At 42.9% G+C, this 24,966-nt stretch overlaps 1 protein-coding gene and 1 long non-coding RNA gene across 6 annotated transcripts in view; one reads left to right on the top strand and one right to left on the bottom strand.

Annotated features, from left to right (window-relative positions):
• The window catches only part of prdm16 (PR domain containing 16), a 733,455-nt gene that overhangs the window by 474,425 nt on the left and 234,064 nt on the right, over positions 1-24,966 (bottom strand). The gene's annotated exons all lie outside the window — the stretch shown is intronic.
• LOC129711766 (uncharacterized) lies at positions 979-24,783 on the top strand. Its single transcript, XR_008725920.1, has 3 exons — positions 979-1,075; positions 20,517-20,565; positions 22,634-24,783. It is a non-coding gene; the product is annotated as an uncharacterized LOC129711766 (long non-coding RNA).

Here is a 24,966-nt window from a genome sequence, read left to right as displayed (position 1 = left end):
CATGTCAGAACATCTTGCAGGTTAAAATAAATAACACAAATGCAGGATTGGTGACGTTTTGGGTCAGGACCCATCTGCAGACCTCTCCAGTCCCAACGCAACACGCAATTGACCAATGTCCTCCAGAGATTCTGCCTGACCCAATGAGTTACTTTTTTAGTAAAGCTTTTTTAGTAAAGCAGCATCTGCAATTCCTTGTGTGTACATCCTTCAGGTTACTTTTGTTAACTATTTTTCTTCTTGGTAACTGCCACTGTCCTGTAAAGTACTCACTCAAACTCAATGTGTGAGAACATGGGATAAATAGAAGCCCTTGTTGATGGGTGGTCATCTTAAAAAGTGGTTCCTTAGAACTGAACGATCATTTCAGCCCTGGAGCTTGTCTGCATCAAGTCATATTATCATTAAACCACCTTTGAAGGTTTATATTACACATGCTTTTCAAATGCAGCTGATTCCCATCACTTCCTCATGCCGTCTTTGCCATCCTTCGCCTCACAGCAGTCAGCAGTACTGATTCTGTAAATATCAGAATCTGCTACGATGAGTGAACTTAGAAATGCAGGTAAAGATTATAGAACATGAAGCAAGAGTTAAGAACTGTGCTGAAGGAAATACCAACTAGTGAGTTTAAATAATGAGCTGATAAACCACCCAAACTCAATGAGTATCAAATGCACAGCAAAAACATTAATCGAGAAAATGCATCTGCAAAATTTTGTCACCATTAAAACATCTGCAATCTTTCTAAATCTCCAACAAAGTTGTGAGATTCGGTAGTGCCCAGCAGGCTGCTTCATGTAACGTGACTACTTCAGGAGTCAGGTTTCCTGCAATCATAGTACCTCACAGCTCTGACCTCAGGAAGTGGTCAGACCTCAGTAAAACCAGCAGAATCTCAGTCAGTGGGGAATGGTGGCAAGAAATGATTGCATTGTAAATGATGGGAAGGAGTGGAAGCACTTGTTTTGGGGGGGTGGGGGGGGTGGCAGGGAGAGAAATGCAGGCTTCTGGAGGAAGGTGAGAGCATCCTTGCACAAAGAACTTGTTACAGAGGATTGGCAGAGAGGTCACTGTAAGTATATAAGCGCCCTCTATAAATGCTTGGACGTTTGTGAGCTAATAGCCCTTCCACGTGTGAATCCAAATGTCAGTTTCCTACAGTCAATGGGATTTCTGGTGCCTTACTTCAATTTTTGACACATCTTTCATTTAATCAAGATGGAATCTATTTCTTTATGCAGGATTTCTTCTCGTGGAAATGCATGAAAAAATCCAGCATAAAGAGAATGACATTTTGATGAGAAACTTGCTGAAACTACCTGGGGCTCGTGTTTGGTTCAGTCTACCACAAGTCTGTTTTGCACAGATTTGTGAAGAACTCAGTCTCTGATTCTATCAGAAATGTTGACCGTCCCTTTAATTAACATTTAGATTGAGTCTTGAGCCCTACAGAAAGCTGGATCGACATGGTGTGAACCACAGGAGTCGCTATTAAGATTAAAATGATGCACAATTTTGCTGGACCTAATTTTGAAAAACATACAAATATCGACATTACTTGTGTGACTGGATGACAGAGAAACTGTGCATGGTACATGAGCATTTTGCCCAAAAAGTTAAAAGTTATTAATAGGCTTTTGAAGAATTGTTGGCAAAATTGGTTATCAAAGTTTTCTTCTCCATAATGTCAGTAATATTGTGCTAATGAATTTCCTGTCTACTGCGTTTATTAACATATGTACATTGAAGAATAATGCATTCCACAATGTGTGTGGGGGTGTATATGTGTATACTTTTTTATTGGAAATCATTTGATTGTGATTGGAGTAGACAAACAAATATTATTAACCTACTCTCCTTGTTAAAATGCTTTGTTTATTTAGCAAAAACCTAGGTTAGTAAATTGTTCAAGAAGGAACTGCAGATGCTGGAAAATCGAAGGTACACAAAAATGCTGGAGAAACTCAGCGGGTGCAACAGCATCTATGGAGCGAAGGAGATAGGCAACGTTTCGGGCCAAAACCCTTCTTCAGTCTGCCTATTTTCTTCGCTCTATAGATGCTGCTGCACCCGCTGAGTTTCCCCAGCATTTTTGTGTACCTTGTGTAAATTGTTCCCTGCCTGTTTTCCTTCCTTGCTTACTTTCTCATTTTCTCTCTGAGAAAATGAGAGAAAATGAGCAACTCCCCACCGCAAGTACTCCAGGTCAGGATCGAACCCGGGTCTCAGGCTCAATGAGGCCGTAAGCAAGGATGCTGATTGGCCTCAAGGCAAATCACAGGCTACAGTGGAAGCTGGAGGACTAGAACTCGTGTGAAAAATCAGCACACATTTTCTTGGAGGTGGAGAAAGAGACTGTTGCATATAATAGACTACTCTAGCCTCAAGTGATGCCTGAAGCATGTCCTTGGAATTCTGGCATGGATTGGGTGAGGAAGCCATGATACAGCTCAACAAGGCTTTGGTTAGACCACTTAACCTACAAACCTGCATGTCTTGGGGATGTGGTCCGAAACCGGAGAACCCGGAGAAACCCACGCGGTCAGAGAGAAAATGAGCAACTCCCCACCGCAAGTACTCCAGGTCAGGATCGAACCTGAGTCTCAGGCTCGATGAGGCAGCAGCTCCACCACTGCACCACAGTGCCGTCGGTATTTGAGGTACTTGGAGATGAGGTTGATGGGGCACGTGCAGCCAGACACAATGAATCTGCCAGGGCAGTCGTGCTTGTGGATTTTGGGAAGGAGATACAGGTGGACAACATGGGGCTATAGTAATCATCAGTCGACAGTTTGCTCCCTATGATGGAGACAAAAAGATCAAGGAAGGATTGAAATATCCAGCAATTCTCTTAGAGTGTTCAGAAATATCCAGTAACTCTCTTATTATGAGGGTGTTGGGTCATCCTAGTTTTGTGACTGATAAAATTAATAGTCATCCTATATAACCAATGATCATATTACAGCAAGTTCAAAATGAAGTGATAAAGCCTTAAGGGCCTGTCCCACGAGCATGCGACTGCACGCGGCAAGCGTGACGAAACCAGAAGCGGGGGCCGCGCGGAGGTCGAGTGAGTGACATGAAGTTTGAGCGAAGTCCGCGGGAAGTTCGCGCGTGACGTACGGCGTCGAGGCGGTGCGTACGCGGGACGGCAGGCCGGTTCCCGCGCGGAATTTTTGAACACGGTCAGTTTTTCGGAGCCCCGCGCGATGTCGGGACCAGCTCCACACAACTCCATACGGCACCGGCGATCGAAGTGGGACCGGCCCCGCGAGGCCGTACGGTTCAAATGACCACATTGGGTCGTGCTTGCCGCATGGCGTCGCATGCTGGTGGGACAGGCCCTTAAGTCTAAACTTGGTGTTTGAAGGGTAGTAAACCAATCATCACTGGTTTAGGATTCCAGTTCTTGATCACCTCTAATTACAAAAGATCTAAACTGTATTTCAGCGCAGTGTTGAAGAAGTGATGTCCTTCAGATCAGCCTTTAAACTAAGGTTCGATTTACCCTCGCAGGTGAACATATAATATTCCATGGGATTATTTTAGGGAATTCGCCTTATTGCCCAGGCCAATATTTTTTCTCCGTTAAAATCATTAGGAAACATATGATTTCAACATTATTGTTCTGCTATTTGTGGGGGTGCATTGCACAGATATGCTGCTGCAATTGTTAAGTTTCAATAATAAGTGGGCTTCAGAACGACTTCATGATTTATGACATAGGAAAGCGGTGTGAAATAAATTGTCTTTCTTCCTTTTTCTCTATTTGCTGCTGATCTTGTTTCAGCTGAATGTTGCTTGTATATGGACGATGTCTACACAACAGGATCAGGGTATGTTAAAATGAGGCCAAGGGGAAGGTGGTGAGCACAAAGCACAGATAATCCTCAATGACAAAGAAAAACACTTCTTGATGTATGGCTGGACCAACATTTCTAAACTGAATCTGAGATTTATATAGAAACATAGAAACATAGAAAATAAGTGCAGGAGGAGGCCATTTGGCCCTTCGAGCCATTCATTGTGATTGTGGCTGATCGTCCCCTATCAATAACCCGTGCCTGCCCTCTCCCCATGTCCCTTGATTCCACCAGCCCCTAGAGCTCTATCTAACTCTCTCTTAAATCCATCCAGTGATTTGGCCTCCACTGCCCTCTGTGGCAGGGAATATGTCCATGCTAGGCCTGTATTTTGGTTATATCAAAGGTGATTCCATTAAATGTATGGAAGATAGGGTATGATGATGTAATGCAGAAAGTAGCCACAACTGACAGAGGAGAGATTTGTAGATGCTCATGTACCCTGAGTCTGATGAAAATCAGAGAACCTTGCCAACTGGCTTTGGATAAGTTTCTTGTCTCCAGTCCAGGATTCATTCTATTTAACATTATAATGAAGTTGATGATTCAAGGCCATAGGGAGCAAAGAGTGTTGCATGAACTATATGCCAATTTGAGCATCACTAGGATCCTGCTGGCTTGGGGTCTTACTGGTAATTTACCCAATGTCTGGGAATCACAAATCAGGAAGGGTGATATTTAAATACAACAGAGGTGGTGTTACCTTTCGGGTTCTGGTGACTGCACCCACAGTCAAGTTTAAATGCATGTCATTGAGTTTTGTGTGCTGGACTCGTACAGAGCACGCCGTCACCGATGATTACTGTCCTCAGAATAATGACACATTGGGACCTCCTGGTCAATACAGCAACTATTTAAAAAGTAATGGGTGCCTTTCCCAGGTAATTTACCAGCACCTGTTATATTGATGGCACTCTGGATCAGGACTTGGAGTTGTCTATGTGGACCTGTTCCTGAGCTACATGACTCTGTGATTGTTGGCTCGATTAGGTTTCCTGCTTTGATCATTTTTAGTTTTAAACATACAGCGTGGAAACAGGCCCTCTGGCCCACTGAGTCCGCACTGACCAGCGATCCCCGTACATTAACATTATCCTACACACACTAGGGACAATTTACACTTATACCAAGCCAATTAACCTACAACGTCTGTACCTGTACATCTTTGGAGTGTGGGGGCAAACCGAAGATCGTATAGAAAACCCACGTGGTCACGGAGAGAACGTGCAAACTCCATACAGACAGCACCCATAGTCAGGACCAAACCCGGTCTTCAGAGCTGCGACCTTTTAGTACAGGGCCCGTCCCACGAGCCTGCGACTGCATGCGGCGAGCGCGACCAAACCGGAAGCGGGGGCCGCGCGGGGGTCATGCGGAGGTCGAGTGAGTGACATGAAGTTCAAGCGAAGTCCGCGGGAAGTTCGCGCGTGATGCACGGCGTCAAGACGCTGCGCATGCCCATCGAATCAGTGCATACGGTGCCGAGGCGGCTGCGGGCCGGCAGGCTGTTGCCGCGCGGAATTTTTGAACACTGTCAGTTTCTCGGAGCCCCGCGTGATGTCGGGACCAGCTCCGCACAACTCCATACGGCTTCGACGATCGAAGTGGGACCAGCCCCGCGAGGCCGGACGGCTCAAGCGACCACGTTAGGTTGCGCTTGCCACATTCTCGTGGGACCGGCCCTTAAGTAACATACCTGAGGAAATGTTTGACTGTTGAGGGTGAATGGGGATAGATTTGTCTATGGTGCCCTCAAGATTCACTGTTGAGCACATCATGGAACATTATTACTTTTCTAAGGTATCTTCAAGAGTTTACTGTCCATGTTAATGTGATCTGGTTGGAGTTAGCTGCTCGATTGGTTATGGGGGGAGTGTAGCAAGAATGAATTGAAAATTGCCAGCATGGGTAAATGACAGAAACATAACTAAAATGGGAAACAAAATAACATTTGTACAAATACAATTTGAAACGAAACTTATAATAATTTGTAAAGATATCTGATCCAAGGGCTACTGGATCAAATCTGAGCTGCAACACAAAGAGTTTAGGCTTTCTTCCTCTCTTCCTCTTTGCTTCTCAAGTCTCCTTCAGTGAGTAAAGGTTAGTAAATGTTCCTTAAGTTTAAAGAAGGCAGTTTCACATCACAATATTAACAGACAGAATATCCTGATTCTTTTTGTGAAAAAAAAACTGGGAGCATAAAGTCAGACATTGCTAAGGCCTGTCGGAAGCACTCCTGGATAGTAATAGATTCTCTCTCTGCCTCCTATTCTTGTGAAAGCCAAATAACTAGGTGTCTGCAGTGAGAGAGACTAGCCAAGCTTCTTAATCCTCCCTTCATTCAGACTCTTAATAATGTTCTTTCATGACCTCTCTGGGAATCGCGGCCAAAACGAAGCCTGATAAATTAGTTTGGAGTGAACAAGTGAGGACTAGTTGTAAAGGTCACTCAAACTTTGTTCCTGATGAGGATTTATCTCAACTGCAGCTGTGGTACACAAAGCCGTGAATCTAAACAGTTGAAATCCGACCCTCGCTCACTAAATTACAGCAGAGATAAGGCATAATAGATTTTACTCAGATCCCAACTGGTGGAGCAAATGGACGGAAGACATTTATTTTATGATTTCATGTTTTATTAACCAAAGATGAGGGATAGATGTTATAGTATATGGTGGTATCTTGGAGAAGTAGTTATTTTGTTTAGGAATTACTTAATTGTTTAAAAAAATACTACCTCCACATAGACATCTGGTATATAGTTTATTAGATATATTTCCAATTTCACAGCATTCGCAGAATTTTGGTGTTTTATTATTTATTTGGACATGTCTGTATCATACAAGTCAGAAGAAATGCTCACAGATCCTAATTGGGGAATGTGCACAAGTGTTTTAGGATGGGATAAAATAATGACTTATTTTGACTATTTGAAGAATGACTATTTGCGATATGGGTGGCAAATGGCAAACATGGAATAATCCACCATCAGCGTGACCATATTCAGCAAAAATAATGTGTAAGAAGAGGGAAGAAATTAAAAAAATATATATAGAATTCTCTTCCTGCTTTTTACTGAACAATTTAATTAACTTTTCCACCCCTTTATCTCCACATTGTCTCTTTAATGGTTTCAATTCTTCAAGTAGCTGCTCAGTGCAGACAGTTTCTTCCGTGCCCTTTCATTTCATTGAATCTTTGGGAGGTTGGAGTAGAAGCAATACTTGCTGATTGCACACAGCGCTGTATAAAACCGCTTTGCTCTGTTTGGAAGAGGTTTCGTTTAATTTAATCCCGGGTGTCAGTGATTAAATTAATCAATTTTAGTTTCTTTTTGCACCTACAGAAAACTCAAACTCCATTCCTTCAACAGATGCTGCCTTCTTCTTCTTGCGAATGAATCATTAACCAAAGGAATAGTTATATCTCAAGCTGGGTGTTGAGCAGCCAGGTTATTGTCTCTGTTGGCGTCAATGTCTGCCAGGCCCTGAGCTCCATTTGGTGGGTGGTAGAGCGGGCACCCAGAGATGTCATGGTTGGCTGTCTGTTGCCTGATCCGCTGACTTCCTCCAGCACCTTGTTTCCTTGCTCAGGGTTCCAGCATCTTTATTCTCTTGCGTCTTCAACTGAACAGAATCTTACTAAACTAACTATTTAGTTGTATGAAAACCACATAACAGGATGTACCCAAGTTCCCTGAGGAGTAAAAATGGAAAATGTCGGAATACATGGTAGCACCTGTGGACAGATGGTGAAGGGTCCATTTTGGCTGCATGGAGATGGGGAATTGGATCTCCAAAGTGCTGTGATAGACCCTAATGAAATAAGATATCTTACATTCCTGGTGACACCTTTGCAAAGTGTATTCCTGGCAACTCATTTTCTAGCTCGTAATATATATGGCCACATTCAGGGCATTCGATGGCCTATGTCATTTTATCCCACTCAGAAATAAGTCTGGAGACATGACGAACCGCAGACGCGGGAATCTTAAGCAAAAACCGAAGTGCTGGAGGAATTCGGTGGACCAGGCAGCCTCTGTGGAGGGAATGGACAGATGATATTTCAGTTTGAAATCCATCTATATCATTTTTTAATTGGGATTTGTACTGATTGTGTGGATATCTGTATGTTTGAAAGGGATGATATTGGAGTGGGCGGGGAGTCGAGAAATCAAGATGGTTTGATGTTCGAGAGAGGGTAGAGGGTCTCCAGGAGGGGGGGGGGGGGGGGGTGGGGGACTTTGCCAAAGAAACAGGTGGATGTGACTGAAGCAGAGTACGATATCATGGTGGGCTTCGAACTCTTTGAGGTGTCAGAGCAAGATTACAAATGTGAGGGGGAACTCTGCTGAGGACTAACTGCTCGGCATTCGTGAAGGGGAAGTCAGGGAAGATGGTGAAACATGGCAGGGGTTGGAGCTGGGGGTCAGACACGGGATCAGAAGAGGGAAAAGTGGGTTGGGGCTGTGGGGGACTCAGGAGAGGGGAAGTAATTCCATATTCACATAAATTTCCTTCCTCTCAAAGCAAAATATGTGAATTTTCAGGGGTTTTTCAGACATGAAGCAGCATATTTGGATTTCTGAATGAAATTAAAGATAAACAGGGAAATAGATCTTATTTATAAAAAACGAATGCAGAAAATGTAGGAAATTTTCAGCAGATTTGGTATTAATTTCTCGAGAGAGAAATTGTGGGGAGGTCCAGGGTGAAGGATGACTTTCATCAGAATTTCAAGCGTTAGAAATAAATATGATTTAAAGTGCTGAGAAAGGAAGAAAGGGAGGGGAGAACAAAAGGAAGGTTGGTGCTAGGATAGATTGCGGGATAAAAGCAATCAGACCACCAGGTTTCAAATACATAAAATCAATCTGGAGGAAAGATCTGAATCTCCGCCTGAAATTCAAACAGGAAGTAGCATTTATTTGTTATTTCAGATTTCCACCATCCATGGTGAGAATGTTGTCTGAAATTGTTCAACTCGGTATAGAGTCCTGATTGCTGAAATAGACAATAGGTGCAGGAGTAGGCCGTTCGGCCCTTCGAGCCAACACCGCCATTCACTGTGATCATGGCTGATCATCCACAATCACTACCCCGTTCCTGCTGTCTCCCCGTATCCCTTGACTCCGCTATCTTTAAGACTCCTATCTAATTGAAATGTGCTGACTCAAAGTATCAAGGGATGGAACACAATTCAGACAATTCCAAAAAAGGAGCAACATTGACTTAGCATTTAAGATTGTACTTAGGTGGAGCTATGACTCTATGGGAAGCAATATTGAAAACATTTCTGGATGTCTTAATACCCATTGCCAATAGCAGTTTGAGGACATTTTCACCTTTGCTCTATCTTTTACTGGCACGAAACATCCGCATGACGTCAACTGCAGGGTATAGCCAGAAATTCATCATCGGCAAGGTTTCCAGTCAGACTGATCTGAATGACAGTTTGCTCACAGATCAACCAGCTTTTGCTCACACTGATTGCTCAGAAAGAGGTTTTAAAAGACTCATTCACATTGTAGCTATATTCAGAATCAGACTGTTATACATCATTCTTTACACATACAGGTCACTCCACACATTGCTCACACTGTGACTTAACCTTTAGTATTTCATGGACATTTGACTAGATATAACACTCCCCTTCATCGATTTACATGGGCGTACACCATTCACTCGAAGTACCACAGCCATTCACGAGCAGGCACAGAATGGCTCAGCATCCACTACCATGTTCACAAAATGCCGTACTCTGATGTATACGTTTAAGTTAAGCTATGACTATTCCTCAGTGACAACACATACGTAGACAGCTCACATGGTGGAAGTTAAAGACACTCTCATTGTCCATTCAATCATCTCAAGACTGTCCCAGCCCCAGCTCCTTATAGACACCATTGTTCAGTTTGGTGTTCACCCTCTCCCTTTGGGAGATCAGTGAGGCTCTCTACTCAATGGAATGAGAACTCAGCTGACCCTCCATCAACCCACAGGAGGAGGGAGGGAGGGAGAGAGGGAGAGAGGGAGGGAGGGAGGGAGAGGGGGAGAGAGGGAGAGAGGGAGAGAGGGAGAGAGAGAGAGAGAGGGAGAGAGAGAGGGAGAGAGGGAGAGAGGGAGAGAGAGAGAGAGAGAGAGAGAGAGAGAGAGGGAGAGAGAGAGAGAGAGAGAGAGAGAGAGAGAGGGAGAGGGAGAGAGAGGGAGAGGGAGGAGGGAGAGGAGAGGGAGAGGGAGGGGGAGAGGGGGAAAAAGAGGGGAGGGAGAGAGAGAGAGAGAGAGAGAGAGAGAGAGAGAGAGAGAGAGAGGAGAGAGAGAAGTAGGAGGCAGAGAGGGGGGGAGAGGAGAAGAGAGGAGAGAGATGGAGAGAGATAGAGAGAGGAATGTAGGAGACAAAAGATACTGCAGATGAAGTTTCTCAATTTTAAAAGATAATGCATCACTTTTAAAAGACATGTTCTTTGACCTGCAATTGATCTGCAATTTATTTTTTGAAAAAATATGTAGATGTTATGAAATGTAGATCACGACAGGACAAACATGTCCTTTATTTTCAGAGATAAAAAAGGAGAAAAAAAGCCAAAAAAACAACAAAAGGAAGCTAAGACAATATCACTGATGAATGAAGTTGTGGACAATATTAAGTGCGAAGGCTGCAACGTGCTCAGACAGAAGATGATGTGCTGTTCCTCTAGCTTTCACTGGTCTCATTGTAACAGTACAAGAGCCCACATGATGTTAGGTCAGAGTGGTAGTGGAATGAATAATTCAAATGGCAGGCAACAGGAAGCTCATGGCTTTCCCCGTGGACTGAGTTCAGGAACTCTTGCAAAACAATCACCTCATCAATACATTGGTGAAACCAAAGGTAGATGGGGCAATCGCAAATCTTTACACTATACGAGACCAGGTGCAGACCCGTTGGGCCCCTCCCCCAAGGCAATATTCCACCACTGACCCATAGCCCCCAACTGCGCAGGCGCGGCTGACAGGTTCCCATTGTGGCGCCAGAGATCCCCGTTGTGACGCGATTCACGGCAACCCCCCCCCAACTGCACAGACGCTGCCGGCAAGTGGCAGCGCGACTGCGATGGTTTAAAGTTCAAAATGGCAATAACTTGTAAAATATACCTTCAATCTGAATGAAATTTGGCTAAGGTAATGCACACCCCATGACGATGGTGAGTGAAGTGGAACCAACATTGTAGCACTATTGTATACTGTTTTGGCTGTTGTTTCGGGAAATCACTCACATGCATACAAACAAACAAACAAACAAATAAACAAACGAACAAAATGAGAGTTTTAGTAATATATAGATTTTATAAATACCATTTCATGCTTCCAGTCAATCTTTTCTCATTCTCTCTCTTCACCTCTTTTATATCCATTTTCATTTTGCCTCCCTGTAATCAACTTAAGTATCACATGTCAACAATCTGACATTCTCATAGGCCTTTTTCTATTTGTCCTATTCCACTCTATCACTTTGTTTATTTAGAAACTATAACTAATTTCGCTACCATTCCCCCTGGTAAGAATACACTTAGACTGTGTTTGAAACACATCCCATTGTTCAACTTAGTTTTGTTCACCAGGCCCGATCAAATCTCATCCCTTTGAAAGTGGCCCTTACCCAAGATTTACCTTGGAGTGCTCTCTCTCCTTTCAATTTCTATCCTAAATCTTCTCGTATTATGTTCACTATTTCTTTAATGTTTCCTCATTGGGAACATCAACGCTGCTCCTCCTGGCCTTGATTATTTTTCCGGATCCAAGTCCAGCAAAGCAACTTTCCACAATGGACCAAAAATATACTGATCAAAATTGTTCTTGTGATTATCCTCCTTCTCCTTGCCTCTCATGTTATCATTATCCCAATCTATTTTTCGATAGTTGAAATATCCACTGTTTTCACTCGATGACCTTTGCCCATATCCGGAATTTCCTTGCAAATTTGCTCATCAATATCCTTGCATTAATTGGTAGTCTAGTAGTGTAACTGAATCTTTTCTTTAACACAAACAGTTAGATTTTCTCATAGATTATTCTGAGAAAGCTCCTCTCTCACTACTTGAGCCCCAGCTACACAGCTTCTTTGAAAACATTTTAATATGCCAAAACTGTAAATCAAAATGGCTGAGTGAAATGTATTAATGGAATTTGAGTTCCTTAATTCCTTGTACAATCTGTGTTACAGCAAAAAAAAACCACATTGTAAATCAAAGATATGTACCAAAAGAGTTAAAACATTTTGTAGTGCCATTTTATAAAGTGAACATTTGAATGGAGGAAAACCATGAAGCGACAATTTGGCTGAGACCAAATGTCATATTTCCAGGTTTACTGATGAGACAAACTGCATGAGATTGTCAGCAGGGAGGTGGTTGTAAAGTGGCTTCAAGGGGATAGAGAAAAGCAAAGTGAATGGGGAAGAACATGGCAAATGGAATATAATGTGGTAAACTGTGAGGTCATCTATTTCAATACACAAAGCTGAAAAGCAGAGTAATTTTTAAATGGTGAAAGATTGGGAAATGTTGCAATGCAAAGGGACATTGGCCCAGTACACAAGCACATACAGATGCAGCAAACAATGATGGGCCTGTCCCACTTAGGCGATTTTTCAGGCGACTGCCGGCGACTGTCAGAGTGGAACACACACACATACACATCGCTTCCTTCACCAGCCCGTTATGCAGGCGGGGGACAGGGCAAGCGGGGAAGCGCTGAGTGAAATTCACATGGTGCAAAGCCAATGTGATACAGACACACACCGCGATGAACAGGCGCTGTAATTAAGACGGTGAAAGCACAGTGTATGGGAAGGGTCACGCAAGTTCTTTAAAAGAGGGGTGGGGAGAGAGGGCGGAGAATGGGGGAGAAGGAGTGGAGACAACTTTTAAGAAACCAGAGATACACGGCTGTGAAGCTCGGCAGACATTAACATTGTCGGTTATCCTTGGTTCTGAAAACTACTGCTTATGTTTTTTTTGTCCCAATGAGCCAATGAAATTCACCGGTCGGCACCGGCTACAACCTACGAGAACCTTTGACCTCCCAGCGACCCACTTACGGCACGAGAATTCTCGCTACTCTCCATGGCGCCATCATTCTAGTCGCAGCTAATTTTTCAACATGTTCACCATAATGAGGCCGCGACAAGTTCCCAGGATGCGGGAACTCCTCACGACCATGCTACCTTCTCTAGACCTTTTTATTTCCAACTGCCAGCGTGACATCAACAGTCTCAACTTTTCCACTCCCCTTACCTACTCTAACCTCACCTCCGCCAAAAGTACAGCTCACTCTGCACCAACCCCAACAAACCCGCACACAAGGGAGGTGCCGTGGTAGACTGGCATGGTGACCTCAACTGCACTGAGGCCAGCGGCCAGCTCTCAGACACCTCCGCCTACATATCCTTGGATCATGATCCCACAGATGAACACCAGGCCATAATCTCACAGACCATTTCTGATTTTATCATTTCCGGCTGTCTGCCTTCCACAGCCTCCAACCTTATCACTCCCCAGCCTCACACGGCCCGGTTTTATCTTCTCCCCAAAATCAATAAACACAAGTGCCCTGGCAGACCCATTGTTTCTGATGCTCCTGTCCAACTGAATTATTTTGCACGTACCTCGACTCCATCCCATCCCTACTGGTCCAGTCCCTCCCTACTTATGACCAAGACACCTCACATGCCCTTTGTCACTTCATAAGTTCCATTGTTCAGCCCCGACTCCCTCCTCTTTACTAAGAGTCTGAAGATGGGTCTCAACCTGAAACATCACCAATTCCTTCTTTCCTGAGATGCTGCCTGTCCCACTGAGTTACTCCAGCATTTTGTGTCTACCTTCACCGGCAGTTCCTTCCTACAACTTATAAACCTGCAGGTTTTGGGAATGTGGGATGAAACCGGAGCACCAGAGAAAACCAACTTCAAGAGTTCAAAGTCTTTCCTGTGAACATCACAGAGGACACTATCAAGGTGTCCTATTTTAGGCCAACATAAATATTACAATTCATCAGTATAAACATTCTCATCCTATCACTGATGCTTACATTTTCATACTGCTTCACTTAAAAAAACCAGGGAGATAGGGAAAATGTACAAACTCCACACAGCCTGCATCTTTAGTCAGGCTTGAACCAGGTCTCCGGCGCTGTGAGTTAGCAACTTTGCCACAGTGAACATCAGGTAAAAATTCCATTTGACCACAATGCTGTTTGAATATCTGACCACATATTTCATATTTGTGGTAGTTTAACATGGACAGTTATCCGTGTAAAACTGTTGGTTTTAATTTAATATCGAATAAAACAATCAAGATTTTAAGCCCTCAGTATCTGACTCTCACATAAAAAGGCCAATTGGACGAGGTAAACTGAAGCATGCAGCACCTCTGCAAATACACCCCACCCTGGACCCACTCCCACAGACAAACAATGAAAGAAAGAAAATCCCAAATCATTTGTTCTCCTCAATATGGCAACTAAAGTGTTATGATTCACCTTTGGCTTTGGATTATCCTTTGGCTCGGAAAGTCACTATCATTTTCCTTTCCTACTGACTTAAAACAAAAACATGATTATGTCTGAGAAATTCATGTCTCATATTATGCAATATAGAACGAGAACGCCCAGCCTCTGGGTTTAACAGATTGATATTTATTCCTAGAATTAGTCTTTCTTCAAACTGCATCGGTAAAATCAGCCAAACATGTTGAAAACAATGCACTACATGCATGTCTTTCACAGAATGTATTAGAAAACATAGAGATGTTTTCTCTTCCCTTTCTAATGAGGCTGTTCCAATTCAGGAAAGACAGTCATTCTCATACCAGTCATCGACTTCCCCTTTCTGAGATGGGAATAATGAATCAGAAGTTTCTTCTGGTATTCTAGTGAAGGGGCAAGATGAATCAGTGTATTCTCTTTAGTGGAACAGCTGAAACTAAAATGCATTTATTCTAAAGCAAGGTTAGTTTCCTTTCGTTTGCAATTTTGCTCATAATCCTTAAGTTTCTGCCTCCTGCGAGCTGATATCCTAAATGTGTCATTTAATATCCTAGGCCAACACAAAAATCTGGAGTAACTCAGCGGGACGGGCAGCATCTCTGTTCAGAAGGAATGGGTGATGTTTTGGGTCGAGACCCTTCTTCAGACGGAGAGTCAGGGGAAAGGGAAACAAGAGAGATATCGAACAAATGAATGAAAGATATGCAACAAGTAATGATGATAAAGGAAAGAAGCCATTTTTAGCTGTGGCCTTGCTGTGAACGAGTTGCATCTGCAGTTCCTTCCTACACATGGGAGGGTGCCACAGTTTCTGATTCATATCTATTGAAATATCAAACCCACAATTTTACTGCAAAATTCACACATGTAGTCATTAGATAAAATAAATCAGATTGGGGACTGGTTATGATGTCATTCTAAGGTAATCAGTGAAGAAAGTCCTGGAGATTCAAATGTTAACTTGTTCAGGAATAGATATAGATATAGATAGATATGCCATTTATTGTCACTATACATGTACAGTGAAACTGAAAGCTGCTCGTACTCAGTGCATACATACAATTTTACACAAAAAACAAGAAACAGAAAACAAAACAGAAGGGAGATGGGGGGGGGGGGGGGGGGGAAAATAGGTGCACAAATTCTACGGCGCTACATACATATATACATATATACAGATGGAAGTCCGTGTTGGGCGGTGTAGTCAGTGCATGTGTGGATTTGAATTTATGGTAGATATAATTCTCGGGAAGCAGCTATTCCTAAGTCTGTTTGTCCTGGATTTGATGCACCTATAGCGCCTTCCAGAGGGCAGCAGGTCGAACAGTCCAAACGCAGGATGGGAGCTGTCTTTGGTGATCTTCTTTGACCTGCTAAGGCAGCGGGAGGTGTAGATGTCCATCAGGGAGGGGAGAGGGCAACCAATGATCCTCTGCATAACATTGGATGGTGGGATCACTATTTTCTTGTAAGATTTACAGGCACTGAGAATATTTTATATTAATGGCCTGTTCGCGAGGTGCATTTCATTATTTTTGATCAACCATCTGCCTATCAAAACCCCCCTCACCTGTGTGCACCTATCACCTGCCACACGTTCTCCTGCCCATCCACTCTTCCAGCTTTCTTTCCACCCTCTCCACAATCAGTCTGAAGAAGGATCCTGACCTGAAAATCATCTATTCATGTTCTTCATGGATGCTGCCTGCCCGCAGAGGTACTCCAGCACTTTCTGCCTTTATTTTATATTAACTGATTGATCATTTTAAGCAGTCCATGCTCACATGCGAAGGATAAAAATGGTACTGATGATGTCACTGACACAAGTTTTAATATGCAAGAATCTTTGTTACTGGGAATAAGATGTGGGGATTGGCCTTGAGATTGGGAAAACCTATTGTGTTCAGGTGTGTTTCCTGCATAACTCACTCATTGCTGGAAAACTGGGAATGGCACAGTGGGATATCTAATGTAAAAATCGATGCAGATGAGTAAAAGTGAAAAGCTGGGATGTGCCTGGTGGTTATACAAATACATCCTGGAAATATCAGTTTTGCAACTCACTCCAGAGTGAAGTTCATTTTAATTTGCACAGTGTTGAAATAAGGAATGTTACGTGATTTAAGTTTCAAATAATAATGTATTTTACACATTGAAAACAGAACATAACAGCATGGGAATAGGCCATTCGGCCCACAATGTCTGAGTTGAACATGATGCCAAGATAAACTAATCTGCTCTACCTGGCCCGTGCCATTGACCGGGTACCCGCCCTGATGGCCCGGCTCACCCTCGGACAGAGACACGGTGCGTGCAGTCCCTCGACGGTGGAGTGGGCCTGCCACAGCCTGGGGCTTGGCTGGACCGGGCACCACTCTCAGAGGCCAAGGGCATAGACTAGACACGGCCTACAGCGGTGGTGGTTAGGGGGAGAGGGAGAGGGGTCTTCTCTCCCTGCTGTTGTCGGGTAGAGGGATGCTCTCATATAAATCTGGCCTGATGCCCCACACCATGCCACTTTAACCTGTAAGTTCAGGCACATCACAGTCATAGGCACCATCTTCGAATTAAACCATTACACGGTCATTATCATATTGCAGTTACACAAAAATGCTGGAGAAAATCAGCGGATGCAGCAGCATCTATGGAGCGAAGGAAATAGGCAACGTTTCAGGCCAAAACCCTTCTTCAGACCACAGGGTTTCGGCCCAAAACTTTGCCTATTTCCTTCGCTCCATAGATGCTGCTGCACCCGCTGAGTTTCTCCAGCATTTTTATGTACCTCGATTTTCCTGCATTTGCAGTTCCTTCTTAAACAAACATCATATTGCAGTTTGTGGGCCCATGGTGCCAATATATGTGTGTCATCTCATTGCAACAATGACTACATTTCAAATGTACTTCATAGTCATAAAGCACGTTTGGAAGTGCTGAGGCTGGTAAAAGCACTATATAACTGCAAGTCTTTCCTTTTTATTCACTTGGCATCTTTCACATAATTGGGGACCCAGTGGCAAGATATTGGAAATGACAAAAGACATAATTTAACCGTACAGAGTGGCAGTTGCTTTTACTTCTGCTGATTTCTTTCCCTTCCCGTGTGGTTCTTCTGAGCTGTTATTGCTTAATTAGCAGGATAAACCGAAGCATGATAAATGCCATTATTTACTCAGTGAAAGACCACAATCATTGTTGTTTTGACCCTTGGGGCAAAAAAGGCAAAGCCCTTGATGATTTATAAGGGGCCTATGAGTGGTGCTTTCTGTATTAGCAGGCAAGGGAATAATGTGCTGCAAGACTCAACATAAATTCAAAGACATCACAATAAATAAAGCATGTCATTTTTTTTCTTAATCTGAATCCCACACTGGAAATCTCTGAAAGATCCAGTACTCACTGCAGAGAATTATGGCCTTACTGCTCTGCAGTCTAGTGGTTGTTATTTTTCCTGTCAGATTTACTAGTGAAATGGTACCAGGCTGATGCACAGCCCTTGTTTCCATCAGCATATTAATTTAATGTCTGTAATGATCAGTATTATTCATTGATTTCATTAGCCTAGAATTTGACAGTACCAAATTGGACAGAATGTATTCACTCCTGATTCTTCAAATTGCCAATGTGTTAACTTAATTGATAGCTACACTAGGAATAAACTCCGGAAAGAAGCAATTCAGTGAATTTATTATCATAAAATTATTGGTATCTTCCAGAATTATGCTTTCGCAAAGGATTTGGCGACTCCTGCCTGAATTGTTCTCTGTCAGTGTAGGAAGTCAGTCAATGCACATGATCCAAAGAGGAACGCCAATGTAGCAGTCAGAGGCCTAACTAATACAAAGCCAAGAATCCCTAAACCATTTAATACCATTTTGGGTCTCAACACGAAACATCACCCATTCCTTCTCTCCAGAGATGCTGCCTGTCCCACTGAGTTACTCCAGCATTCTGTGTAATGCCATTTGGTCTAATTCATCAAGTCTTAGTAAAAAGCCTTCTCAATATACATTGGTGAGACATAAGAAACGAACATCAAGGAGACCTGAAGCAACAAATGATCTGCTGGAGGAACTCAGTTGGTCAGGCAGCATCTGTAGGGGGGTTAATGGCAGTCAACATTTCGGATCGGGACCAGATGAAGGGTCTCAATATGAAACCGCAAACTGTCCATTTGCCTCCACAGGTGCTGCCTGACCAGTTGAGTTCATCCAGCAGCTTGTTTGTTCCTTGTTCCAGTATCTACAGTCTCTTGTGTCTCCATCAACGAGGTTTAACCTATCTCGTCTTATTGATGGCTGACTCGGTCGGTGCCAGTGACTCCCAACTTTATCAGTACAAATAACACTGCCTCACCCAAATTACCTTCGGGAGACCTAAGCATGCATTGCTTGGAAAGCCTAATGCGTTAGGACAATTGAGACTGCTGATAGCTGAGCCTATTTATTTCCAGTTAGCAAAATGGGAATCATGAACAATGTTGCCGCAACATAATCCAGAAGAAATGAAGCGAGTTTGTGCAGCATCTGTATTTCTCGCAACGTTCTGACGATGTCAGGACTTTCATATGAAGAAAGACTGGATAGACTCGGCTTGTACTCACTAGAATTTAGAAGATTGAGGGGGGATCTTATAGAAACTTACAAATCCTTAAGGGGTTGGACAGGCTAGAAGCAGGAAGATTGTTCCCGATGTTGGGGAAGTCCAGAACAAGGGGTCACAGTTTAAGGATAAGGGGAAAATCTTTTAGGACCGAGATGAGAAAAACATTTTTCACACAGAGAGTGGTGAATCTCTGGAATTCTCTGCCACAGAAGGTAGTTGAGGCCAGTTCATTGGCTATATTTAAGTTAGATGTGGCCCTTGTGGCTAAAGGGAGAGAAGGCAGGTACAGGATACTGAGTTGGATGATCAGCCATGATCATATTGAATAGCGGTGCAGGCTCGAAGGGACGTATGGCCTACTCCTGCACCTATTTTCTATGTTTCTATGAAAGTCAAGAATCTGAAACATAGAAGCTTCCTTCTTCCCTGCAATTTGGAATTACGCATTGTACGCTGAAACCCTGTGTCCTAATTCTGTGCAATATGAACGTTATCTTAAAAGGCAGTTCTCCAACACAGTGTCTCCCTCATGGAAACCCAACTTACCTCCAGCTTCAATCCCTGATCTGTAAATGTCTGCCTGTTGTTCCAGAGGTGGGCAAGATATTCTTTTATGGTTATGCTAGTATTAAATTAACACAGGTCAAGAATCAGATTTCCTGAATCAGTAGCCTGCAAAGATCTGCCCAAGCCTTCAGCTGCACAGAATTGGTGCCTCTGTCTACTGCTGGGATGAAGGAAAGAGGTAATAATGCAGAGGAGGAAGCCGATCTTTAGTTTCCAGACTTTCTCATGTATCCTGGCCATAGCGTGTAACATTCACCACTTCCTCGGCTGAGAGGGGCAGTCAAAAGTGCCATTGTGTAGGGGAGAATGGTTGCTGATTGCAGTCCACCGTGACAATGGTTGGAAATAGCCAACCTGGTGGCTTTCTCTGAGACAACCCTATGCATAACTAATCACCACCTAAAACCCCAGAGTGATGCTTCTAATGCAAAGGTTGTGGTTGAGGGCACAGACACCCAACTACTTCTTGCACTGGAAACTTCCTCCTGATTACACTGCACTTTACTCCTAAAGCTAATCTCCTGCAGTTCTTGCTATTACACTTTAATGTTGAGAGAGGGTGTGCGCTCACTTATTCCTTGAAACCGTTCAGAGATTAGATTGAATGCAGCATGTTAAATGAAAACAGGTGGAAAGATTCAATACCAGTGTATTCCAGAGCAGGAGCGGTGGAAACAAATAGTAATTCACACATAAATGTTAATTTTTCTGGATGTTAAATAGTTATTTTAACGTGACAAATTATATTTATTAACCTGTTTTGTCGCTGATCTTCCTTAAGTACAACTCTAATTCTGTTCCTACGGCTTTGTGGCCCTCTGCTCTGTTACACTGACATGGTCCTGAAGATATAGGATTTTCCCTGCTGGAAGTAGTGGCCTTGTAGTGGCCGATTTTTTGCATTCTTTCTATGATCATAATTTTTTCTTATCTTCTTTGAACTCTTCTTCAGAATTTCTTCTACAGCTTCCAACCTGCTTCCAGCAAAGGGGAATGGCAAGGTGAGACAAATGGGCATGTACTCACATAGTGAGAACATGTGGCAGTAAGAAGTAATATTAGGCACTTAGATTGAATGATGGAAACTCATGCATGGAAGACCTGGATAATTAATGGAGTCTATAATGCTACAAACAACTAATAAAGCACTCTTCATCCTATCCAACATTTCGGCACAACACTGCAGGCTGGAAGTTTGTCAAGGAACGTCTCTGGGTACATCAGTCAATGCAATAATCTACCAAACACTTTAACACATTCTGTTTATCTGGAAAGAAACTGAGTTCCACACCAACCCCAACACTATTCAACCTTCCCCTTCACCACATGGACCATTGGACCCAAAATGGAACAGTTTAAAATAATGCTATTCAATAAAAATGATGAAATATCATCTGGAAACGAGATAAAGTATATTCAAAACAACAAGGGTATTTTAAAACTAAACACAAAATCTTATTATTTGTAGGTCACCCTTAATGACAACATAGCAAGTGTAAATCCAGAGAAATAACTTGCTAATGGAAGGCAAAATAAACGTAATATCCAACAATGCCAGTCATTTTGGGTTGCCTGGTCAGTGAGTGAAGTATATGTTTTTATGTGTCATTTGTACACTTTTAAATTGTCTCATAAAAGGCCAACGTTTTATTCCTGCATATCTTAAATTTGAGTTTACTCTGTGATACAGGCATACTTGGTTCTAATGTCTGTTTGTTCTTAAATGTTATGATCCGCCCTGTTCTTGAGTCATATGACATTGCTCAATGTTGAAATGCTCTATTAAATGGCTACTCCAGCCTCAGAAATATGAAAGTTCTCTTAAAAGGCAGTTCTCCACCACAAATGGTTAATACGCAGACAACAAAAATAGCTGCCACACAGACCTATACAATCCGACAAAAGATTTAACCTCAGGTAAAATTTTCAGGAATAATTCAGCAATTATTATTTGAAAATTCTATTAATAATCAACTAGGCCAGCAGGCAATTATATCACCTGTATTATTAATGCCTCCTGTGCACATTTGGGAATCATTTTCCTACTCAAGCGTCACTCCTCTTCCACATAAATAAATATGTTTCATTAAGTAACAACAAAATGGAGATGGAAAAGAGAGTGCATGTACAGCATACCAGGAGAGTGCCTGACTGAATAAATTCAATGTGCAAAATCTGTTTGTTTTAAGTCATATATCTTCAAACGAATGTCCTGTGCAATTCCAAGTGCCTATACAAAAGCCTCGTAAATGCCACAATGATATCAGCTTCCACCACCACCCATGGCAATCAGTTCCAGCCCCCACCACACTTTCTGTAGAAAACCTGCCTTGCACATCTTCATTAAACTTTCTGCCTCTCACCTTATAGATATGTCCTCCAGTGTTGGATATTTCTACCCTGGGAAAAAGGTATTGCCTCTCCACCCTATCTGTGCCTCTCATAACTTTATATACTTCTAGGAAGTCTTCCCTCAATCTCTGACGTTCCAGCAAAAATATGATCAAATATGATCACAAATGGCCTACTCCTGCACCTATTGTCTATTGTCTATAATACAAGTCTATCCAACCCGTACCTGTAGCTTAAACTCTCTAAACCAGGCAGAATACTGGTAAACCTTCTCTGTTTCAACCTCAAATGATTCTATATTGTTCCTGTAATGGGGTGACCAAAACTATGTGCAATACTCCAAATGCGGCCTAACCATAGTCCTATAGAGCTGCATCATGATTTCCTGACTCTGATATTCAATGCCCTTAACAATGAAGGCAAGCATACCGTACGTACACCTTCTAGCACCAACACCATGAGGTGAAACATTTGATTGTACACACCAAAATAAATATTTCACAAAATGATATTAGAAGAACAAATAAAGCAAGGTCAGCTCTTAGATGACGTTGATGGGATTTCAATATATCACAAAATTTCCAGACACTCCAAATCACACTGCAAATTACCATTCCAAACAGTGACGAGGCATAAAATACATCTTGAGGAGAAGACAGGTGCTATCAAACTCATAGGCTCTTCTAGATTCTGCCTAATATATCTTCTCTCTTCTAGATGAACATCAATGTCAGACTGACCATTTGTGCTGCAATGACCATTTTATTGCTAAAGAAGAGCCCTGGTACAGAATGATTCCTATACATGGAACCACGGGGCAGCATGTGGTGAAGTGGTAGAGCTCTGGAGACCCGGGTTCGATCCTGACTACGGGTGCTGCCTGCACGGAGTTTATACCTTCCCCCCGTGACCTGCGGGGGTTTACTCCTCCCCCACTCCAAAGGCGTTCAATGAATTAAATAAATCGGGAAGGTTGTTATCAAGAATCAAATACAATTCAAGTCAAGAATGTTTAATGGTCAAAAACAGAACAAAGGAGGGCAATAAAAGAACTTCCCATGCCGCCGTACGGTACATTCACTGGCTGTGGCTGAAGAGGAAAGATGCTGTCTGGGCTGCCACGGGACCATTTAGAGGTTAACCATAAGACACACACCCGGGTCTGATCACCCTGCGGTGGGCCTGCCTCGACTGAGGGTGTCTTGTGATAAAAGGCCCAAACACCCAGTGACGTTGAGGTACACAACTGAAGATGTGTCTGATTGTTAGCAAATTCAATTGTAGTGAAATCATAGGGATTGTAACACCCAGTCCTATTAGTCAATCTTACTTGCTGCGTTTAACTATTACTAACCGTAAATGCAACAATGCACAGATAATATATAATGACCAAAAATACAAAAAAACATTTTTATGATAACCATAAAACTGCAAAAACGGTGTCCATAGTGCAACCAAATGCACAGTCCCTGGAAGATCACAGTTGCTGTGGTTAGTGTTGTGTAGCGCTGGTTGCTGGGAAGAAGCTGTTCTTGAACCAGGTGGCCAGGTGTCCTGGCTCTTGCACCTTCTCTCCAATGATAGTAGCAAAATGACCAGGATAGTGGGGAAGTTTGTATCTGGGATGGATCGGGCAGAGCTGCCCCTTCTGCATTTAGGTTGGCAAACTAGGCCATGACATACTCAATCAATATGCTCTCCTTCATACACCGGTGGAAGGAAGTTCAACAGAGTATTTGTCGATATACCCGTTCTCCTCAATCCTCTATGGAAGTAGAGACACGATGAGCTTTCTTTCTGATTGCATTGAGTCCTGGGCCCAGGACAAATCTTCAGAGAGATGCACGCTCAGGAACTTGAAGTGTTTAGTCTCTCTCACAACCCCATTGATGAAGACTGGTTCATCAATCCCTGGCTTTCCCCTTCTGAAGTCAACAATCAGATCCCTGGTCTTGCTAACATTGAGAACAAGATTATTGGCACCATTCCGTCAGATTTTCAATGCCCCTCCCCCCTGTTCTCTCTCATCGCCAGCCATTATGCATCCAACAATAGTGATAATGTCAGTAAATTTAAAGATGGTGTTGGAACAAAGTCCAGCTGCTGGATTCTTGTTGAAAAAACTCTGGTTCACTTCAAGGAAGAAAATCTATATCCTAACCAGGTCGGCCTGTGTGAGTTTAGACTCATAATGATATGGTTAACTCTTAACTGCCCTCTAAATTGTCTGAGTATGCCATTCATTTGTGAAAGGTTACTACCACTTAGAATGTGATTCTACAAAGTTACTCTTCTCTACAATGGTGTTAAATACCATTTTTTTTATCAGTGACTGGTTATTATAAATGACAAATAATTGAATATTATTGATGTTTAAAAAAAATTAATGTATATTAACTGTGTGTGTTTGCATTGACTGGTCTGTTAAGCAGCTGCGAGTGAGAATTTCATTGTTCCCTTGTCGGTATATATGACAATTATAACACTCTTGACATCCTTGTACCAATACTGAATATTAAAAAATGGACTTTGTAGAATTGGTTGTATTCTGTACAAAGGAACCTCTGTCATCTGTCTTGGGACTCCAGCGTCAGCCTGCAGTCTCATCCTGAGTTGACTGCTAGTCTAGGGTGGCATGGTGGGGCAGCGGTAGAGTTGCTGCCTTACAGCGCCAGAGACCCAGGTTTGATCCTGACCACAGGTGCTGTCTGTACAGAGTTTGTATATTCTCTCTGTGACCTGCGTGGGTTTTCTCCAAGATCTTCGGTTTCCTCCCACACTCCAAAGGTGTACAGGTTTGCAGGTTAATTGGCTTGGTATAAATGTAAATTGTCCCTAGTGTGTGTAGGATAGTGCTAGTGTGCGGGGATCACAGGTCGGCACAGCCTCGGTGGGTCGAAGGGCCTGTTTCTCCGCTGTATCTCTAAACTGAGAAACAGTGCCATGCATCTGATGTTCTTTGCCATCAAGTCAAATGTGTGACGTGAATGACATCGTCACATTATTCGCCTACGCAGAGAATCTGCACTGGAGACCCCGACCTTTTTTTT

This window comes from Leucoraja erinacea, chromosome 30 (assembly GCF_028641065.1).
Source record: "Leucoraja erinacea ecotype New England chromosome 30, Leri_hhj_1, whole genome shotgun sequence".
In the NCBI taxonomy this organism is placed as follows: domain Eukaryota; kingdom Metazoa; phylum Chordata; class Chondrichthyes; order Rajiformes; family Rajidae; genus Leucoraja; species Leucoraja erinaceus.
This window is presented reverse-complemented; position numbering and strand designations above follow the sequence as displayed.